The 17,581-nt window shown below is 38.5% G+C and overlaps 1 protein-coding gene and 1 long non-coding RNA gene across 6 annotated transcripts in view; both read right to left on the reverse strand.

Annotated features, from left to right (window-relative positions):
* The window catches only part of PPP1R12A (protein phosphatase 1 regulatory subunit 12A), a 145,959-nt gene that overhangs the window by 112,844 nt on the left and 15,534 nt on the right, over positions 1 to 17,581 (reverse strand). The gene's annotated exons all lie outside the window — the stretch shown is intronic.
* On the reverse strand, positions 13,549 to 16,735 carry LOC115605711. The gene is made up of 2 exons (XR_003990693.1): positions 14,537 to 16,735; positions 13,549 to 14,241 (listed from the first exon to the last, which is right to left on the reverse strand). It is a non-coding gene; the product is annotated as an uncharacterized LOC115605711 (long non-coding RNA).

Raw genomic sequence — 17,581 nt, forward strand, 5'->3', positions numbered from 1 at the left:
AAACCCACTCCCTGCCATGCCAGCAGACTACCTTCACTGCCTTCAGCTTGCTTTTTCTCCTCTATAGTGCACACCTCTACAGGAATTCCTGGAGGGGAAAGCTGTTCTGCCAACTTAATTTACACTATTAAATTAGCCAAAACTGGCTTAAGCTTTATGCTTCTCTAAGGACTCTACTTTTACATTAAATATTCATTTATGCACACACCTATATATAAGCAATAGTAAGGCTGAACAGCCAAATATTCCAGGACTAGGAAATGCTCTAATTAATGCTGCCTAAGCCAAAGCAACTGGCTCCACAAACATATGACCTGTGTGCAATCCTACATGATTTTTATTTCCTTGTAGCCAAAGGAACTTGCTTCATGCAATCTATATGATAGACGATCAGTGCTTTCAGAATGTGCAGCTATTAAAAATTATGGATTTTTCTACACTGTTAAGTGCTCAGCCTGTATTACTCCAATCTTGTTCCAAACAGAACTCATTTTCTCATGGGCTTTTCCACCTGTCAGCACCTACTACCATTTAGGAACATAAGCAAGATTTTCATGAAACCTCCACTACAAGAGTTATCATTTTACAAATGGTAAACAGAAAAAAAGCTCATCATAAGCCATATTCCCTGATTTAACCATGCAATTTGAACCGAGGTTTTAGGATATACACCATTTCATATGTCTAAAGAAAAGCTTCCTTTCATTACACTTACAGCCACAAGCGCATAATGTTTCTACAGATTTCCCTGCAGTCTCCTAACCCATATACCATCCTCTTCTTTTCCCCCACTGACAAAACAGATGTCCTGAACTATCGCAAGAGCAAGTCCTCTCTACAGGCCCACAGTCTAGGTATGATGACGTAAGAGTATTAAAAGGTCAACATGCGTTAAGTCCAAGTACAGATTCCACCGGCAACATTAATTACCTGATATTCCATACACCAACACCCGAGCTCCATTATTTCAGTATTCCCAGTATCTCCTTTCTTCCTCCTTCCTTTTCCACACCATCATTTAATTTTCCTAACTCTCAGTCTCATCCTGACAGCCAGCCCACATCTGACAGCTTGCTTTTGCCTCCACTCTTCTGACTCACTCCCACAACCCTACTCTATTTTTGCATTTTACAGCTTCCTCCTCTGTGCTAGTGAAGGCAAAGAGGTCACAGCACAGATAGCACTAGCATATCTCTAAATGAATTTTAGAAGTCCACAGCAACCTGACATCTGCACTGCTTTCATGCTCCGAATTAGCATATGCAAAATTAACTCAGATGTATCACTGCAGACTGCTGCAGTTTTTCTTTAGGTCTTGGTAAATTCTGTTGGATATCAGCTTTTCTCTGAAGCGCTCGTCTTCTGGCGAATTTGAAAATGTTTGGAAAAGGAGTTCTTCTGAAAAATCCTAGCAACCTCCAAAATGCTAGGGTATTAAACACACGGATCCATCTAAGAACACTTTCTCTTTGCTTCTCACAATCTGATTAAGTATAAAAAAAAAATCCTTTACAGCTTTTAGCTGAAAAGAGTAAGAGAACAAACTTTGTAGAGATCCTTTTTTAATCAACTGTATGGACTATCTTCCAGAAAAACATGAACTCAAGAGGCCAGAATCCTTCAGCCTAGAACAAAATTACTTTGATGACTGTACAATAAAAAACTACAAAATCACAAATAATAGCAAGAAACTGAATAGGAATCAGCTGTTCACCCTTTCTGCTAGTACAAGGAGTTGAAGTCATTACATGAAGCTAAAGTAAGAGCTGAAACAAAAAGACATACAGAAACAAAAGCTGCTTTTCTGAAAGCTGATTGGAATGCCCCATATCAGCAAAAGCAGAGATGACTTATTACTGAGCTCAGTAGACTGGCCTTTCCTTTCCACACAAATCAAGCACCGGAGCTATATGATTAACTGAAGGAGTCCTAAAGGCCTCAGGCAGTCCAGATACAGAAAATAAACACAATCCCTTAACTACAAGTCAAATGAACACTATAGCTTTTTTCTGCATACTACACTCATCACAGCAGGTAAGTGACAAAGTGCTCTGTTTCTTTCTTTTCTGCAATAGAAAATATGTTGTGTTTTTAATTAGTATTCCAAATAAAAGTACCAACATTCTTGCGTTCTCAATTTATCATACTTCTTGTAAAACAGGATTCTGCATATCTGAATAAAGAGATATGACTAAGTTTAACAGTCTAGCCTCTCATTTGGGAGGGTTTTTTAAAGCATAGGTATATAAGTTACCACAAGGAGAATTACAGTCCAGCTTATGTGCATCCTAATACTTCAGAGTAAATACAGGGCAGCTTACCTCACCGCAAACATAGTAATTTTCAATGACTGGTGCTGCCATACTCAGATGCTCTTTCCAGAGGAACCTGAACCAGATCTCTCTGAAGCAATCCCCTAATATGCAAGCCTCAACAGGCACTTATTTAAACTGTTAGCATCTATTCAAGCGGGGGGAGGGGGGGAAAGCATGCTGGATTCTGTCAACTAAACTTCGTTTGTAACAGCTACAGGAATTACCACCAGTTTATGGCAAGCTTGGGAAAAGGCACAACAGCTTATCTGATGGCAAAAGTGCATCATGCAACAAAGCTGTATTATCTATATGCTACTATTTATTAAATTAGCATTAAATCTTTGGTATACAGTCACTGCCACAAAAGGAATTTCTTCTACTAGCTGCACAGGCTCTTGCCACATTTTTAGTTTTAATAATTAGCTACTGTGCTACTGAAGGAGGCCAAGAAAGAGGGTATTATAGACAGAGCTAAAGCCAGCTGGGCTGTTTTTTTTTTCTTTGGTTTTTGGATGGCTGCCTTCGTTTCACTGAAACACTACAAAGCAAGTTGACCATATAAGGCACTGGGATTCCCATGGAAAATGCTTACATAAATCAGATCCACGCAGTCTTTTTAGTTTATATATTTAATATGAACATTTACAGTACATTTTTAAAAGACACTTCAGAATTAAATCTTACAGATACAGTATTACTTTTGCCTTAACTGAGTTTCATGTAAGAAGCCTTCCAGAAGAATCTACAGCTTAACTTTCAACTGAATACATTTCTTTACATAGTATTAGACCAGAATGATTTCAAAACTGCAGGCGGCATTCATAAACACAACATCCCTGATTTTGGTAGAAATGAAAAGTACCAGAAAAGCCTAATTCACAATTCAAGGATATGACAGCAAATGAATCTCCCTGCCAGCCGCTGGCTGCAGCATGCATTTATCAGAGGCAGCAACTTGCTGCATGGAAAGATTATTTGTAGCCTAGATTCCAACAAGAATAACTCTAACAAGCAAGGGCTTATAAGGAGATGGCAATACACAGTCTACAGAGAAAGGACAGGGAGAACTGTAGAAAGCACCATTCTTGAACAGGAGGGGGTGCAAAATAAAGAGGACCACAGGGCTTCCACTTCAGAAGGGCAGGGGAGCTTTTGAGAAGGCAGCAGGAAAACATTGTCAGGGTCAAAGAAGTGGCAAGAAAGAAATACATGCAGACTTTACAGTCAGACAAATACAGGAATACAAAAAGCCTCGGTCAGAGGAATGTGCCAGCATGACAACAGTATCTTCCCAGCTCTAGGACTTATTTTTTAGAAGGAATCAAGCACTTAAATGTGGGTAAGCAACACCTCGAACACAGTATCAAAATTACTAGAAAACTCTGCCATTCTTTTTATATCCTACCTTCACTTACTATTTGCATTTATTAAAAAGTTAATTAATACCTTTTTAGGAATTAATTTCCAACACTGATCAATGCTTTAGGAGAACCCAATTTTGCCAACACAACGTACAGTTTGGTCAACACTGGCTTTCCTTTTCAAACAGGTATCCAAGCCTCACAGTACTCTGTAAACCAGACCACCTTATCTGTTCCATTAACTAGGCCATACGTACCTGCTTTAAAACTGGGACTAGAATACAGTTCTTCAATCAACACATATATTCTATTGATTCAAAGGAAGAACAAAAAATGTGTCTGTAGTTTAATACAAGCTGAACAGTTCTTTCCAACAAACTCCAGCTGCTGACAGATCAAGCTGCCTCCTTGCACCTCAAGAGAATATACCCCATCTAACATAAACCTAACCCCTGTACTAAAACTAAAAATGATACTCAGCAATTTTTGAAAGCATCCCTACTTCCTCAATATGTGTGCACTGGTTACCAACTGCCAGTATGACACAGGCCCATGTAGCATGATGCTGGAAGTTGGTATTTTCAATGCAGAATTTTCCACCTAAAAATTTCTTTCTGAAATTTTAGATTGTTGCTATCCTAACTATCATAGGAGTAAGTTATGTTCAGTGAAACCATGTGCAGTAACAACGAATAGTAATTAGTATCAGTCACCAACAATTCTATCCATTAAATACTCAAAATCTTCATGCTTCCTCCATTGCATACAGATTATGCTATTCCTCTTTAACACTTGCTTTGGTGTTCCCTCTGCCACAACCAAACTGCTTACAAACAGAATGACAATGGCACCAATCTATTAGCTACTATTCCAACCACTCACATCAAAGAATCTGTAAAATGACACGTAGCGAGATCAACTTCATATATCCTCCAAAAAAATACAAGGCTTTCTGATTAATTTTCATTATATTGTCTGCAAAAGCATCTGAGTTCTTCCTGCAAGCACACTGGAGAATTATGTTAACTATCGGCACACGCAGCACTCACTGTAATGACCAACCAGCCATCATATCACTATGGCACCCCTACAGACAACAACTCCTGCATCCAAAAACTAAAGTCAACTTCAACAATTCTTTTTAAGTTTCACACCCCCTATGTTTGCTCTGATTTTTCTTTTTTTTTTAATTTCCTGAGGAAAAGAGGAAGATTATGTCCTACTTACTTCAATGTTCACAGTTTATGTTATCATTAACTGGCATTTTTAGGTGAAGCAACAGTTAAAAGCCAGGGTTCAAATTTGAAAAAGCAAAACCTCTTACAGAAGGATGGATCTTCTAAGTATGAATCTCATTTGTATTTGTATCCATAACCAGAACACAGTGGCCATAACTGTCAAACGCAAACAACTCTCTGCTCACTGACAACTTTAAGGACAGACTTCCAAGCACTAAAAGAACACCTGGCATTTTCTCCTCAGTGCAAATAAACAGATTCAGAATGGGGTGGGCTGATAAAACAAAAAGTTTATTTAGAGACACAGTCCCCAAGATTCGGGATAGAGCATAAAAGCAGCAAGACTCAGAATTCTGGCTTCTTTCTGGGGAAACAGTAGTTTGGGCATCCAAAGAACAAATTCTTCAAGCTCTAAATCCATACGGCAGGTGGGATGCGTGCACATGTTTGACCAAGTAATACTTCACCTACAGATTTAATATTCATGGATGGCACTACGGTCTTTTATGCGTTAAGCTTTAGAAATGATAAAACAAATCTACTGCTTTCTCTTCTCATAAGATATTTGTTTAATACACCTCAGCAGGGGGATCTTTCACAGTTACTTAATATAAAATTATGGCTACCACTGAGAGTCAGAACAGAACTTTCTGTTAACAGACAATTTTCCTATTAAACTATATAAATATATACATACAGAGCTCCTGAAGATGCCTCTTCTATTTCAGTTAAGGTGTGAGTTACCGGCAAAAGTCTCAAATATCAGTAAATCCAGATGTTTCACTTAGTTTCCAGCCACACTCCAATGGATTTAGAAGATTTTGCTCATAACTAAAGAGGCCTTAACCATATAAGCAGGGTTTCATACTTACAAAATCTACTACAAAAGTTCAACATCAAAATCTAATTATCAGGAAACATTCTGGACCAACAAAGACAGAAAAATGAACCTAGAGAAAATTTTCTGGGCCAGATCTCTACGAAAGTTACGTCTCAGTTTTGCCTCATATAACAAATAAAAAAAAGTGTGATATTTAAGATAGTCTTAAATCTCACAGTCACTAAGATTTATATGACAAATAGTATAGGCAATTAAACCAGTTAAAAAAAAAAAAGTAAAAAAGCAGTGTGTAGTCCAACAGGATCCATAATGAATTTTATTACAGAAATTAAGTACGTACATGACCTTAGTATAAATACACAAAGAGGAGAGATGACAACTACATTTGTGTGCAAGATGAGCCTTTGGTCTGCTCTTAACTTTGTCCCTAACCCTAACCACCTCTGAAACCTATGTACCACGCTGGGAATCAGAGCCATCTCTAGTCAAGTTTGGAATTCACTTGGCTATCACTACCCTGAATTAAAAAGATCTCTTAGGGAGTTGTAAAGCATTTAGATTTATGTCATTTTATCCACAGAAGAGAGTTAAGACTTCAGTTCTCAAGATCTTATCATTGGGTTGTCCTAAGTAGGAATTTAATGAACTGCTCAATTACCTCTTCTACCAATACTTTAGAAGTTACTGCACTCCAACAACATTACTTGCCAAGTGGACAAATTAAACTTCTCTACACAAGAGTGAACAAGCATGGGAATATACAGGAGCTGTCAATGAATAAGTACTGTGCTTAAATAGGCATTTAGACTATAATAATGACAGCACTGTAGTTCAGAGTATCTACATCCCTAACTATCTAAAGTAAATGCACACTTAGTTTATAAAGAAGTATCATTATACTAAGCTACTTTAGATAACTTTATAGTAGCTACAACTATATTTCTGCTCTGCAGGGTATCAGTTTTGCTAAAAGGATGTTTTATGTGGCCTTAGACTTAAAAAGCCACATAGAAGAAATGTCTAAAGAAATGTACTCAATCAATTCTTATGAGCATCCCAGAGATTGCCTCTGTGCCATCTGGGATGGTGAGCTTTCATTTGGAAGGACTGTATTCAGCGCTGAGATTCTTCTAGAATCCAACAGTTACTCTCTAACAGTCCTGCACTAAATATGCAACACCAATACACTGCTGGCCTTAGGAATGGCACAGAAAATACCTACCGCTCTGCTGAGAACTTACTCTTGTTAGGCTAAATTAGGTTAGGCAAAAAACACTGCACAACCATAGCATGCTGCAGACATAGGAGTGCCATGAGCACTTCAAAGTCCTCTGCAATGTACTAGCAAGCAAGGGGGAGAGGGAAACAAGACGGCAGGTGAGATTTTGCCTTTCCAGATTAGTCTGGGCTACAGATTACTTTTTTCCCATGAAAGTAACTGATGTCTCAGACAGAACAGGTTGCTAAAATAGCCAAGTACTTTGTACTTAAAATACCCCAAGCTGCCATGTACAAGGTGCTGGGTTCCACACAGATTAACAGCTGATGCTGCACCATCACTCTGGACCTTCTTATGCAGTCACTAGCAGTCATTCGCTTAAAATTTTAGAATCAGTTCCTATCTTGCCCCTCCTTTACTCCCCTCCTGCTGGCTAGGAACTGTGAGAGGAGAGGGTGACTGATTATCAACAAAATTCAGCTCAGCAGTCCTTATGATCGCTTAGCAAAATAATGGAAATTCAGATCAGGGCAAAACAAAAGCATACACCCTTCTTAGTATAATGAGTGACAATTTAGAAGTCTTAAGCCTTGTAAGGTCACAAAGAATAACAAACAATCTTCTTTCAAAACCTACAAACAGCTGACCTTGATCACATGCTGAGGCAGTGCTCATCCTTATCACACAGCTGCATCTCACAACTATGGAGAACAGTTGTGAAAGAAGATGATACTGCAGAACAAAATCATCAATTTCTGAGGTCAAAGCGAAGAAAAGTTCAGATCCAGACTAGTTGAATCCAAATCCAACTCAGTCATTTTCTGGCCAAGAAGCTTCCAGTAACACTGCAGCTGCAATTGTTCTTTGTATCTTCATACAACGCTATATTGTTGATTATCATAGGATAGTTTGGGTTGGAAAGGACCTTAAAGATCATCTAGTTCCAACACTCCTGCCATGGATAGGGACACTTGCACTAGACCAGATGCTCAAAGCCCCATTCAGCCTGGCCTTGAACACTACCAGGGATGGGGCAGCCACAGCTTCTTCTGGGCAACCTGTGCCAGTGCCTCACCACCCTCACAGTAAAGAATTTCTTCCTAATATCTAATCTAAATCTACCCTCTTTCAGTTTAAAGCCATTTATATACTGTCCTAGTTTCAGCTGGGACAGCATATAGTTTCTTCCTAGTAGCTGGTACAGTGCTGTGTTTTGGATTTAGTCCAAGAAAAATACTGACATATGACCACGACATATATTCATCAGTAAAATAGCATGCGTATCTGCATTAAAATCCATGTAGATTTGAGTTTCAGAAGAAAAGGCTTTGTTTTAGGGTGGTTATGAGAGTCAGTTCTCTCAGCCCTAATGAAAAGCAACAGGACATCAGGGAGACCAGAAGCAGCACACTTTGGAATAGATAAGGTCATTTTCAAGTAGAGTAAAGAGCTGAGTTGTGCCAAATTCAGTTCCCCACATGAAGATGTCAGGCAAAACCAGCGGTGAAACAGAAGACACTCGCACCACCTTGCTGTTGTAGATGTTTGCATCTAACCACGCTATTCCAAAAGCAAAGCATATAATTATCCAGCAGTGAGAAAAAAGTACTTTGACACTGTCTGCAGTAAAACAGGTTCAGGTATTACCATAGACAGTTCCTTTTGCTAAGCAATTTATTTAGTTAAAGCAGATGAAAACTGTGTGCTTAGAAAGGAGTTGTTTATTTTTCTAGAGATAGGGAAAACAATGCCTTTGCAACTTGGAAAGCTGTATTAAAGTTATAGCTACAGTTCTGGAGAACCCAGAATATGTGATTTTAAATGTAAGCATTGAAAAAAGATGCTCCCGCATACACCAAGAAAGGGCTATAGAGCTGGCCCCAGCTGGGCAAGCTTTATGGATAATTCTACTAAAGGCAAGGCATTTACAGGAGTTTAAGTGTTCTCAGGTGTAGAAGCAACATCCAGTTCCTGAGCCTGTGCTTATTACTGACTACAGCAGAATCCTACAAAGACTTGTAGATAAATTAACCATTGTTTCTTAGGCAAGCATTGATATTTGAGGTTTTCAGATGCAGATGTCAGACATGGATTAATAATGGTCTTAGAAGAATGATTTATAATATTTGGTTAAGAAGTGTAACGTGAACCAAATTTTATCACAAATAGGACAACAAAAAAATGACAAAGATGAATTGTATTTATTTTCCTGATGTTTTAAAATCACTGCATTCAAATGATTGTAGAGTCTATCAATGAGACTAGAAAATGCTGATTGACTCAACTGTGGCCAATGCCTACACAGGTAACCCAAAGCCCTTGCTTCAGAACTTCCCCATTCTTATTTGGAAAGCTAATGTTACCTAGGGAAGAAGTCTATGCATGCTTGTGCCTTAAGCCACCTACTACTTAAGAGAGACATCATTCATGCAGAAGCCAACATGAGAGTTTGGATATGAGAAGGTAAAAGGAGCGTAAAACTGAGAATTACCACCTTGAAAAAAGTGATTAAGAAGCTCAAGAGAACGGTCTGGTTAATTTTCACTTCCTCTTGGGAAACCAGGTGACAAAGACAGTTTTCTGTAATTTGGAGCTCATTTGGATGTCATAAAACCAGGAGCTAGTTCCTCTCACGTTATAAGCATGTTTAGGGATCACTGAGGTAAAAAAAGATGTGTCTATAAAATAAACATCTGCCCAGTTGCAACATGTGTTACAACATAAGCTCCGGGTATTGTTCTGGTAGGTACCTGCTATGTGTCTAGCAATTCAGACTATAACATCGCAGAACATGACTAGGTAGTTTAAGCAGAATATTCTAGTTAGTTTTAGTCCAGACAAAGGTACAGTTAGAGCAGCTTGAATTAGACAAGAATCCAAGGAAAGAAGCACCTTACTGTTAATTTGATTAATACCATTCTTAATAGGAGACATCTGTGAACTAGCCTCACTCGTAACTATGAAGTAATGAGTCCCTAATTACAGCAATTTTCCCTATTAATGTTTAATATTTAAAATTAGGCTGTACTTAAGGTCTTGAACTGAAGATATGATGTCTAAATGAAGGTTAAATGTGGAACTGCAATACATGATTTGTCTTGCTCATAAGGAAATGGCTTAGTTCTTTGATTTGAGATTCGTTTAGTCTACATCTCTGAACTATGGCAAGTAGACACAGAACCAGAGAAGTTGAACAGTTGATGGCCTTCATGTGACCAGTAAGCTCATTTCTCCAAAGAAGTATGCACCTATTGGCACAACCAGCAGAAGATGAGCAAACTAGCACCATCCTTACTCTTCTGGTGACATTCTAAAGCGTGAAGCATGAGCTCCAGCAGTTACATTGTACCTTAACGCAGGTGACTGCACTTACATTGGCCTATGGTTCATGACATATGGTAATAAATGACCACCCCTAGAATATCAAAGCATGAAATCTGTGGCAAAACTGGGAAATTTTAGGAAGAATGACATATGAACACTATGACTGAAGCACCTGCGTAACTGGAAAACCAGCAGAATAGACTGATCTTCAACCCTGAAGTGCTTAAACTTAGCTTCTGTTTTAAGGATTACTGTTTGCCTTTTAGCTAAGTTCTGTTCTCAACTTGTACGGACTCATTTTTTCCATTACTGCGAGCTACTTTGTTTTTATTGGATGCTTTCAGTCTAAGCATGTTCAGAACATCACAACTTCAGAACTACGGTTAAAGCAAGATAAAATTTGCTGACATTAAAATGAGCTTGAAGCAAGAGTTACAGCCCATCTACTTAAAAAAAAAAATCTGTATAATATTTAAAATACCAAAATACATTGTTTAACCCATTCCTTCCTTGTCATCAAGTGACAGAGAGTAATAATTTTAGCACCTTTTGGGTACCTTTTAGGGACCCAATATTCAGATTTTTCTTCTTATCATGAGGGATCTTAACATAGCATCACAGCTGCTTGAGGGTAATCAAATGTACTGTTTTATTACCTTAGGGTAAATGAAAAATTTAAAATCCCAATGAAACAGACTGCTGAAAGATCCTCTGCTTTGTCACATGACAAATAAACCCTCTGAACAGCAAGATCACATTTATTTTTTTAATAGCTATTGCATTAAATACGTGCATACACTGTTATAAGAAAAACAGTTTACAGGACCAGACAATTCACGTATGTGACAGTGTTCCAGTTTTCAAAGAAACAAAACAAAAAACCCAACATGTTTAAAAGATCATGTAAAACCCTAAAGAAATTCTGAATAACTGTTACCACTCAACTTTTCTAATTAAACTCATCAGGTAAGGAAAAAAAACCATGACAAAACGAAAACCGAACAGTACAGGAACAGAGGACTTTTTTTACCCCCCCAGTATTACTATAGTGCCCCTCAATTCACAGGTACAGATACAAATGAAGTACACCACCTCTCACAGAGGTGTTACAGAGTAAGACAAAAATTCATCTTCCTTCAACAAGAAGCTGATATTGAAATGCAAGCTAATGTAATTTTACATATTTGATTTTATTCTTCCTCCCCAAACTTCATATGCGTCTTCCACTATGCTACACTGTAGAGCAGGAAGGACATCTTCAGAGGTTTGCACAGAGCTTAGCCTAAGTGAAGCCACTGTTTCATTAGGAATTTCTGCTGGGTCTGTACGTCAGGCATATCATGGGAACACAGCAGTTACCTCTTAACTCCCTCTATTACTGTAACACCTAGGAGCTCCAGACATAGACCAGGATCTTCCGAAGAATCTATACCTACATCTGTGGAGCGAGTCACGTTTTCTGGAAAAGGTATCTGCTTCAGCAGCCAAAATACCTGCATGACTGTAGCAAAAAAAGAGGAGAGTCTCCAAGAAGACAATAAATAAAAGAGATGAGCATTAGTTAGCACACCACCAAAAGTCCTGAACTCCACAAAACAATACTGCTTGAGAACTATCCTGGGCATCTCAATTTCTGCATCCAATTTTAAGAACGATTATTCACGGCAGACCATCTAAACTATAACTTCATTAAAGAAAACCTTCTGTTCAAACTCATTTTTCATCAATCCAGTGCCCCCCACCTCTTCTCTTGCTTATTTGCACATTTGTCACTTAAAAAAAAAAAAAAAAAAAAAAAAAAAAAATCTAAAGCCGATCTAAGGCACAGACTGCTGCAAACTCTAGAAAGGTAATGTAAGGTTATGTATTAAATATTCGATAACTTACACAGCACTGAAGTTAAGAACCGCATTTTACATTGCTGCTTTGTGGAATAAAGAATACTTTGCTGTAACAAAACTTGTAACTTTCTTCACATTAAAACTGTTCTGTTTCTCTGCTTCGTACCTTTTGCATTTCAGGAACCAAGATGACTTCAAATGAGCACAACTTCTGTCCAGACAACTCAGCAGTAGATTGGAAGATAATAACACAGCCTACCTACCCGCCAAAGAAACAAGGTCCAGGAATAGGCTAAGCAGACGTATCCCTCCTCAACAGACTGCAGCTTGCATTTAGACTGGAGAGCAACTCCTTGCTTGGACTGACCAAAGCAGGAAAGACCACACCACAAGCTAGCAAGGTCAAAAGAATACCAAGCAGCATTCTAAAATTGCCTGTCCGTTAAATGTACATAGTTAAAAGAAGAGCAGTGCAAAGATCATCTTACTCCTTCGGGTAACCTTTGGAGGGCAGGGATCAAACCAAAAAGGCCAACCAGAATATAGCAGAAAACAGACGATTGGTACTCAACTGCATTAAGTACCCAGTCTCTATATATTTACTTGCCTTTCATGGCCAAGGACCTGAGGAAATTCGAATTCCTTACACCCTATAAATCAAAAGCCACATAAATCAGTTTTTTCTAAAAAAAGAGTCTTTAAAGTAGAAGACAGCCCTCCCATTCCCATTTTTATTTCACCTAAAAGTACTCAAAGGCTAAGCAAGTATCTTTCAGATATTTCAGTGGTAGAACTAGCACAGCTTTCCACTAGGCACTCAACAGCCAGGTACTTCATATACTTTAAATGCAGCCCACCTCATAACAGAAGTAGTGTCTCGTTCACACTTGACTGTACTCCTGGAGAGCTGAATCAGAGAGGTTGTGAAAGCCATGCAATGGCAGCTTCCTGCCTGTGAGGCCCAGTAACACCTTTTTTTTTTTAATTTTATAATTTTAAGCAAACCACAGTTCTACTTTGTCTTTCACCTTCTTAATGGTCCTCCAAAAGACCACTTCCCACCAAAAAGAATTCCTAGTCTGACCTAGCTACTGGGAAAGAATCCAAACCATTCTGCATATGTATGACACTGTATTAGGTTTTTTGTAGCCCTAGGGTACAAGAGCCTTATTTCTTTAAAGACAAGGTTTGAACACGGCTACCACGATTGCAGCTTAAGGAGGCTGCATGGTTTTCCTTCCAGTTTATGCAGGACCCTTGGGAATATGTCAGCAGAACTGTTTGGTAGTTTGCCTGCATATATTCCCAGCTCTGCTTTTGCATACAAGTCAGATTTTGGTCAAAAACAAAACCTGAAGTAGTGCTAGTTGCAAGCCTCCATCAAAACATAAAAGACACAACAATCTCTCACACAAGACTGAAAATTTCTGCATCAGTTAGATGACATAGTCCCCTGGGAAAAGCACAAAACACTAGTTAATAGTAGTAACACAATTTCACCCAGTTTGTGTCTTGAATTTCCAAAACTAAACCAAGGATGGAACAGCAAGCCTTCATCTAGGCAAGGACATTTATACTGAGCCACAGGGGAGCATGGATTCATGGAGTAATCATTTATAAGCATGTAATTTCTGACTTCTACTTTTAATGGCCCTTTTAGTTCAGCAGTTCCACACCAACCTTTCAGGCTGCAGGTTATCAAAGTCACTGCTGCATGCATAGGAAAACATGCACACAAAGTTATCAAACTATCCTAGTTTTCCGCCATTCAACCTGCAAGAGCTGATTAAATGCAAATTAACAATAACTCCCTGAAACAGCAGCCACAGAAGTGAAGGCTGGGGGATAGAAAGAGGTAGTTGTTTTAGGGGAGGATTATTCAGATTAAAAAAATCCCTAAAACAACAAACTTTGGATATTAAGCAGTGTCCTCATACAAATACCTGATGGCTTTATGGAAAATATCTTTAAATCACAGATTAAAATCAAGTGGCAAATACTGCAATCAACTGTCATTTGGCTGTTGAACACAGGAACAAAGTTATGACTTTGCCTCAGCATTTGTCTCCTGGAATTCACTGTTGCTTGGCTGCCATTTCCACCTGCAAAATTAATAATTTCCATTTTAAGGGACTAACTTGCAGAAGGTCAGAACGATCTGGCTATCCCTGAGTACGTATCATGGTTGGTTACAAGCTGAAGGATCTGCTTCTGCCAGTAATGCACAAAATATAATTTAAATTCATCAAAGCAAGTATACTGGAACTTCATCAGCTGAGGCAGAAGCTGCACTAAACTCTAGTACTGAGATTCAGCTATTAGTGGAGAATTTAACATCTGCTTCCAGCAGTTTTAGCTGAGGTGCTGGATGAAACTACAAATTCAATAATTCCATACCCAGTAATGGTGGCTAAGCATTTTGGCTTCACACATTCAAAGACATCTCTGTCATCAAATTCAGTAGCATGTACAACATACATTTTCTGATTTGCAAGTGCAGAACATCCATTCTTCTCCTTCCCCACAGAAAGAACTCGGGGGGCTAGGGTGGGGGGAAGCATTACTGGTTTATAACACTTAGTGGAAGTACAGAGAATTACAGGTACTGGCATAATATAGAAAAGAATTATGGCAACACAGTAAAATTCACAATTATTTCATTCTATGTGGTATGTATATTGAAATCGCAGGTCAAACCCAACACAAACATAAGTTAGAGAGGGCAAAACTAAAGCTTGCCAATTTGAACATCCTCCTAAAAAAAAGTTACTGCTGACATATTTGTTTGAATTCCCAAGCTCAAAAAGAACGCTCTAGAAGTTTACTGTATCAAAGATTCAGTGACATAATTAAAGCCAAAAGTTTAACTATTTATGGCTGAAGAATATGTCAACCAGCGAAGCACCTGTACTGTTTGTTAATCAAGGCTGCCAAAACTCTAGTAAAAATAGTATGGAGACCTAGTGATAACATGCAGATACTACAGGTGAATTACATCACCACCTGAAGGTTCTAGAGCACACCTGCCTATTCAACCCTGACTCTCATGGCATCCCTTAAGCTCAACAGACTACATGGCATGGAAACATCTCCTCCTAATAACTGCAAAGAAAAGCCACTCAATGTTAAGAATTATTAACCATAAATGTAGCTTACACTTGAAGTGGGAAGGGAGAAAAATATATCCACTTAACACCATATTCAATACAACAGCCTGTTTTAAAAATACACTACCACTCTTTGGGCTAGGAACTGAAAGTTCTTGAATTGGAAGAGATCACAAAGCCAGGCACCTCCAAATAGTTTGAAAACTACACAATCAATCAAAACCATTTTGAGTTTGCCCTTACCTATAACCTCTTGATAGTTGCAGATAAAGAACATGCATTTCTGTTGCAAAAACGTAGCTTTTCTTCTCTACAGTTACTTATAACTACAGCATCTTCTGCACAAGTTTTTCAGTGAGCTATAGATCACATGGCAACTCCTACAGCCTTTACCACAACCAGTCCAATCTGACATTTTGCACTCCCTCATTCAGTGAGATGCAGCACTTCCCTTTGATTCCTGCTTTTGTGGACATTAGCTGTGACAGAGCCAAAGGGACAAACCTGATAACAAGTCAAAAGCCTCAGGTTAAACAGGCCTCAGAATACACATTTAAATACAAGACAGCAAAGTAGCCAGAACTACTGGCTCAACTGCAGAAATGCATGCCTTGCTGGCTAGGGAGAGGATTCTCTTCGCATTATGGACCAGTCCACTTAGCCAGTAACCTGCTGCCTAATAATATTTTTTAGTTTAGACGTTGTGCCAATCTGAAGCTGTAATTTTACAAATTAAGTGCTGGTCTCATCCCCTCCACCCCCATAAAGCAGATGGGACAGACAAATTACCTTTCCCTACTTATTCCAGTAGGCCACCAACAGTCTGCTACTCACCCTTTGTGTACCAGCATAATCTTGTAAGCAGCAACTTCCCTTCTTTCAGCATCCTCTTCTAAATTGGCAACATTATTATTGTTGTACGACTAAAGCGTTTCAGGGAAGTAGGCAATTTTCCTCCAAGAGACCGATGATTTTTCACAATATTCACTGGAGTAGTTAATAACTTTTTTTCCTAAGCATTGTGTTTTCAAGGAGTCAAGTTCCACCAACTGATAAAACTCAGTCACTGAACTGACGTAGATGTAACTGTAAGTTTTATATTCATAAATTAAGATAATTATAGAAAACCCACATGCCACACTGAGCCTAAAGCAGGCAAATTACTTCCATCTTAACACAAGAATTTAAGAAAGGTTCTTATATGCAACTTCTAGAGCCACAGCATTACTAAACTGGGACTTCACCCAGAAATATTCAGGATTAAGAAGGTAAATAGCCTAACGGAGTCATCAATATTCTCAAGTAATCAAGACTCATTTGAAGTGCCAGAGGCATTTCACAACATATACACCAGGACTGACAAGAGCAAGAGTTCACAGAAATCTTGGGTTTACATAACGGGCTTTACAGGAACAACTTGTCACATTCTAGTATTCCCCAGCATTAAGTAGAGTAAAAACATTTCAGAGAAATTTATAGTGCAATCATGGGTTTGGGGCAATGGAGTGTCATCTTACGTATCCTCATGAAGTCAAGAGGAATAAAGATTTAAACATCCTGTGTCTTGATGGTTGCCAATAGTACCAAAGAAAGAAAACAAACTGTGACAGATCTTTCTTGAAGGAAGAAATCAACGCGGGGCACATGCTGGGTTTCCATAAGCATCAGCACGTTGTTAAACTCTTACAGATGCAGACTTGGATTCAGAGCCAGCTTTTATACCTCTAAATGCACAAGTAACTAACAAGTAGTGCTTATTTATTGAAAATTAGGAGGCAAAATAATTCAGTTACCAAGATTCAGTTTCTATAACATCAGTAAAGCAAGGAAACAGGGGGACAGAAAAAGGGATGGTTTACCTGGATTAAAAAAAACTCCTGTCACTGTTCTATCTTATAATCAGGGAATATTTTCTACCCTGTCTTTCCCAGTGCCCATCTTTGTGTAGGTCAAATAACTTCTTCAAAGAGCAACTTATGCAACTGTACAATGTAATGTGGGTCTCATGAATCAGACAGCTACCAAAGATAAGTACAGAAGCGTATTGATAAAAATGTTAGTGATGTCATTCCTAGTTAAGTGACACTCCTTGGTTTTACAACCCGTCACAGGAGCTCAACTGCCAAACATCTGACACCAGATTTTAAACCATATCTGTTTTAAAAATTGAAAGTTCTACCTTAAGGCTTAAATGGTTCTAATATCCAAGTAGTACTTGTAGTTTAAGCTACAATAAAGCAGCCCAAATCAGTTGACTTAAGCTGTTATTTGTTTCAATTCTGCATAAACACCTTCGAAGTATTAACAGAATGCAAAGCATGTTATCATCAAATAC

This window comes from Strigops habroptila, chromosome 3 (genome assembly GCF_004027225.2).
Source record: "Strigops habroptila isolate Jane chromosome 3, bStrHab1.2.pri, whole genome shotgun sequence".
NCBI classification, from domain to species: Eukaryota; Metazoa; Chordata; class Aves; order Psittaciformes; family Psittacidae; genus Strigops; species Strigops habroptila.